Here is a 6,041-nt window from a genome sequence, read left to right as displayed (position 1 = left end):
TATCTTATCCCACTTCCATTCGGGTATCGGCAATGGTTGTAATAATCCTGCTGGCTTCTGATGCTCCGCCTTTACTCTCTGACATACGTCACAAACTGCTACATATGCTGCAATATCCTTCTTCATTCCGGTCCACCAGAATGTTTCTTTCAAATCCAAATACATCTTGGTATTCCCTGGGTGAATCGAATACGGTGAATCATGTGCCTCCTGCAAAATCAACTTCCTGATCTCCGGGTCATTGGGCACATAAACACGGTCCTCAAACCATAGGGTATCGTGCTCATCCTCACGAAATCCCTTTGCTTTTCCTTCGCTCAATTTCTCTTTTATAGCAGCAATCTCCTTGTCAGATTTCTGAGCTTCTCTGATTTTATCCATCAATGTTGACTTAATCTCCAATGCTGCTACATAGCCTCTCGGAACTATTTCCAAACATAGCTCACGAAGGTTTTCTGCTAACTCCTTTGGTATTTCTCCCATCACTAGGGTATTGACATGGCTCTTACGGCTCAATGCGTCAGCTACTACATTAGCCTTTCCGGGATGATAATGCAAACTCATGTCATAATCCTTGATGAGTTCCAACCATCTCCTTTGTCTGAGGTTCAACTCCTTCTGCGTGAAAAGGTACTTCAAACTCTTATGATCCGTGTACACCTCACAATGATTTCCAATGAGGAAATGTCTCCACGTCTTCAATGCATGCACTACGGCTGCTAACTCCAAATCATGCGTGGCATAATTCAACTCATGAGGCTTCAGTTGTTGTGAAGCATACGAAACAACTCTTCCTTCCTGCATAAGCACTGCTCCAAGTCCTCGACGTGAAGCGTCGCAATACACCTCATAATCCTTGGTCTGATCTGGCAATATCAACACTGGTGAGGTAACCAATAGTTTCTTCAACTCCTGAAAACTAGCCTCACACTCCTCAGTCCATTTGAACTTAGTATCCTTCTTCAACAACTCCGTCATAGGCTTCGCAATCTTTGAAAAATTCTCAATAAATCTCCGGTAGTATCCTGCGAGTCCAAGAAAACTCCGGATCTCTCCAACTGTTGTTGGTGCTTCCCATTCGGTTACGGTCTCAACCTTTATGGGGTCAACTGCTATACCTTCTCCGGATATAACATGTCCGAGGAATCCAACTTCCTTCAACCAAAACTCACATTTGCTAAATTTGGCATATAACTGATGTTCCCTTAGTTTTTCCAAAACCAAACGCAAATGTTCCTTATGCTCCTCTTCATTCTTCGAATACACCAGAATGTCATCAATGAACACTACGACGAACTTATCCAAAAACTCCATAAACACTTTGTTCATCAGGTTCATAAAATAGGCAGGTGCGTTAGTCAATCCAAATGACATAACGGTATACTCATACAGTCCATATATTGTGGTGAAAGCTGTCTTAGGTATGTCCTGCTCTCGAATCTTCAACTGGTGGTACCCTGATCGCAAATCGATCTTGGAAAACACTTTAGCTCCTTGCAAACGATCAAACAGATCATTGATCATTGGCAGAGGGTACTTGTTCTTGATGGTTACTTCATTCAATCCCCGATAATCTACAACCATCCTTAATGATCCATCCTTCTTTTCCACTAGAAGTACGGGTGATCCCCAAGGTGATGAACTTGGGCGAATGTAACCTTTATCCAATAACTCCTTAATCTAATTTTTAATTTCCACCAAATCCTTTGCTGGCATCCTATATGGTCGCTTCGATATTGGGCCTGTACCTGGCAATAACTCAATCAATAACTCAATGTCTCTATCCGGTGGCATGCCTGGCAATTCCTCAGGAAATACATCAGGAAAATCCTTTACCACTAGTACTTCTTCTTGCACAACTCCTGTTAGGCAATTCACTTGTGTCCTTTTTGGTACATGCCGGGATACATACTTGATCCTTCTCCCTTCTGGTGTAGTAAGCAAAATTGACTTACTAGCACACTCAATATTCCCTTCATACTTTGATAACCAATCCATGCCTAATATCACATCCAATCCTTGAGATTCCAATACTATTAGGTCTGAGGGAAACACATAGTTACCAATCCTTAATGGTAACCGATCACACCATCGTCTAGCCTTAAACTCCACTCCTGGTGAGCTTACTAACATGGGTGACCTAAGGGCTTGGGTTGGCAGGTTATACTTATCCACAAATCCCCTTGATATGTATGAGTGCGATGCACCAGTGTCAAAAAGAACGAGTGCAGTAAATGACTTAACCAAAAACTTACCGATTACTGCATCGGGCTGATCTTCAACCTCCTCCACATTAACGTGGTTCACCTGTCCCCTATTGAAAGGGTTCGGCTTCTTTCCAGAGCTTCCATTGCCATTTCCATTCTGGCCTTCGGGACATTCATTGGCATAATGTCCGGTCTTCGAACACTTGAAACATGTGACTTGAATCAGGTCTCTCTTGGTTGGGGTCGATGGGGTGGTACGGTTCTGGCCGTTGCTTTCTCCATTCCCATTACCATTCTTGTGGCCATTATGGTTGTGCGTGCTACCTCCTCCATGGGTATGCTGAAACTGAAATCCCGGTTTAGGGGTAAAACGGGGCTTCTGCTGGGCTACAGAGTTATACTTCCCCTGTCCATACTTCCTCTTACGGTTCTCCATCTGCTGTTGCTTCCCTTCTATCATGATGGCACGATCTACCAACTCCTGGTAGTTGTTGAAACTTGCTACCATCAACTTCATGCTTAGTTCATCATTCAGTCCTTCCAGAAACTTCTCCTGCTTAGCTGCATCAGTAGCAATGTCATCTGGGGCATAACGTGCTAACTTACTGAAGTCGTCAACGTACTGACCAACTGTCCTTCCTCCTTGGCGTAAGTTGCGAAACTCACGCTTCTTTATGGCCATAGCTCCTGCTGAAACATGGGCAGTGCGGAAAGCTTGCTGAAACCGATCCCATGTGACAGTGTCAACTGGGTAAGTGGCTGTGAAATTCTCCCACCATGCTGCCGCGGGTCCGTCTAGCTGGTGAGCGGCAAACTTCACTTTCTCACCATCCATGCATCCTGCGGTGGTCAACTCCCTTCCTATCTTGCGGAGCCAATCGTCTGCTACTATCGGCTCGGTGCTACTAGAAAACACCGCCGGATTCAGTCTAAGGAAACGGGCTAAGTGGTCAACAGGTGGTGGTGGTGGTGGGTTGTTGTTGTTGTTCTGCTGATTCTGGACTAACATCTGCATCAACTGATTCTGCTGCTGGATCAACTGAGTGAGCTCCGGTGGAAATCCATTGTCACGTCTTGGAGGCATTTGAGGGTTTAGAAAAGACGAGAATTAAGAATAGAGGGGGTCTAAAGGGAAAACACTACCCATATGCACATGAGGCAAATGCACACAAAATCACTTCAATCAATCAAACAAGGGCTTACAAACAGTCTAACTATCGCAAAAGTGCTCGAATAAAATGTTTTACATGGGGGAAATACTACTATCTGGAGGTCATCTAGAAATTTGAACCGGTGGAAGAATCCATGATATCTGCTCCAGCTTCGTCTTCAAAGTCGGGTTCACTTGGATCCGAATCGGTGTCGTCGATGATGATGTAGTTGTCCGGACATGCGACGTACTCATCTTCCTCCTGGGATGCTAACTTCCTCTTGATTTCTTCAATCTCCTACTTAAGATCGTTATTGTGCCTTGCTAGAGCTACGATCTCGTCCATGTAGTCGTTGCGTGTAGACTTCAGTTCTCCTTCTAGCTCGATGATCCTTGCCTTCGCATTCTTCAACTCCATCATATCATTGCACATCTGGTTCTCATGGCGTCGAATGTGCTGGTTTAACTCCTGGATGAATGCTGCAATGGATCTATCCTTCTTGGTGATGACTAACTCCCATTGTTCATCTCGGCGTCTGCAAATCTGGTAGATAGTGTCCTTGAGGTCTTCTTGGTAAACTTCTCCAATGCGTCCTATGGTGATATGGGCTGCCATGCTCTTTCCTAGACTCCAGGTTGGTGCATTGAAAACACTATCTATGGGTTTCGTGATTGGCGCGAATGTCCTTCCCGGAACGTGAGCTTGAATCTTCCAGCGCTCCTCTTCAGGCAGAGTGGCGTTGAAGGTTCCCGTGAAGCTTGGTAATCCAATGTTCAGGTAGTTGGTGACTTCCTTCAGGTGAAATCCAAATGGTGTGCCTTCATCCGGTTGAGCATACTTAATCTTCATGTTCGTCATCCTAATAGAGTAGAAAAAGATGAGGAGTTAGAAAATGAGGAGAGAATAGTGATCTATGGCTTTAACTTAGTGGTCGTGTCCTACAGTCAGCGTGTGCTCTGATACCATCTCTGTAGCGACCTGACCCGAATGGATCACGTCTACTGTGCTACAGTGTCATCCCTGGATCAGTAATGCTGACACCACACAGTACATCGTGGTTTTATAACAGAGTTGCAATCACACACTTATTACATCGATGGCTCAAAAAGAACTTATTACAATGAATATGGCTTAAGGCCATATAATAAAGATAACAGCGGAAGACTTGGAAGATAAATGGGTCCATCAACTCCAGCGGCATCACTGAGTATAGGGCCACGACCTAAACGCACCTCAATCGTCGTCTGAAAAGTCTGCAACATTAACGTTGCAGCCTGAAAACGGGTCAGCACATGGAATATGCTGGCAAAGTAACACATAGAGAGTAATGGAATGAAACAGCTATACTACATGCATATATGGCTGGTGGAAAGCTCTATGGTTACAGTTTTGCGTAAAGCCAATTTTTCCCTACTGCAAAGGAATAAATTTATTTAACTATCATGGTGGTTGTGAAACATTGAGAATGGTTGACAGCATCCTCAATCCCAATTAAAGATAATTAAAACCCAACAACATTAATTAGAAGTAACATGTTGAGATTCACAATGATATTCAAGTACTAGATACTCAAGTTGTCCATAACCGGGGACACGGCTAATCATGATTAGTTTGTACACTCTTCAGAGGTTTGCGCACTTTTCCCCACAAGACTCGATCGCCTCCGTTTGGTTTCTCGCACTACATGGTGTTTGAGAAGACGGATGACCGAGACATAGTCTTTCAGAAGCGCTAGCACCTTACATGTGGGGTAGACCGTACCACCTACAACCCCTACATCTGCTAGTCCACCCCGTAAGAGTTCGCACAACTTAGTCAACTATGTCAGAGCCCATAATGGCATGTGGCTGCACACAAAAGTTTCTAGCATGAAAGATCTTATGATCCCTTTGAGCCTGGGTGGCGGTCCAAAAAAAACAGGCAAGTCCTGATAGACATCAGGTGCCTCAATCCGCCCAGATGTGTGTTTAAGTTGCCACCTTAGATAAACCATTAAAATTATCAACTCACATCTGTCATGGATATCACTCACCCAATCCACGTCTACTAGCATAGCATGGCATAATAAGCAAACGTAGAAGTAACTCCCAAAGGTTTCATAATAATACAGGTAATAGGTACTACCTCATCTACTTCCCATCCCACAATTTAATTAGATCCTAATCATGCAATGTCTGAGGATTGATCTAATGCAATAAAACATGGGTTGTAGAAAAGGTATGATCAAAGTGTTACTTGCCTTGCTGATGATCCGCGAGTCCTAGGGTTTCGAAGTAACAAGCGGCACAATCCGGGTAATCTATCACAGACAAACAACAAGCATACAATAAGTACTCATCTACTACACAGGTAAAACTCGAACAAGAGAACGAACCAGAAAGTTCAACTTAAGAACTCCGGTTGAGAAGAAAGAAAGAACCGAACAAAGAAACAAACGGCGAAAGAAAACAACTCGGTTCTAGCAAGTTGAAACTAGGTCAAATTTTACCGGGGCAAAAACTTGTTTAAGTTGACTAAACGGAACGGCGGTTTCGAGACGAAACTCCAGGCGCTTGAATCACCTGATTCCGATAAACGAGCGAAAAGAAAGACTAGAAAGAAGATCGGATCTGAGATCGCGATCGCGGAAAAGACGCGGAATAAATCCGACGAGAAGAAAAAAAGAAGAATGGTTATACGAACG

This window comes from Triticum urartu, chromosome 5A (genome assembly GCF_056163025.1).
Source record: "Triticum urartu cultivar PI428250 chromosome 5A, HENAU_Tu73, whole genome shotgun sequence".
In the NCBI taxonomy this organism is placed as follows: domain Eukaryota; kingdom Viridiplantae; phylum Streptophyta; class Magnoliopsida; order Poales; family Poaceae; genus Triticum; species Triticum urartu.
Note: the sequence above shows the minus strand (reverse complement) of the source record.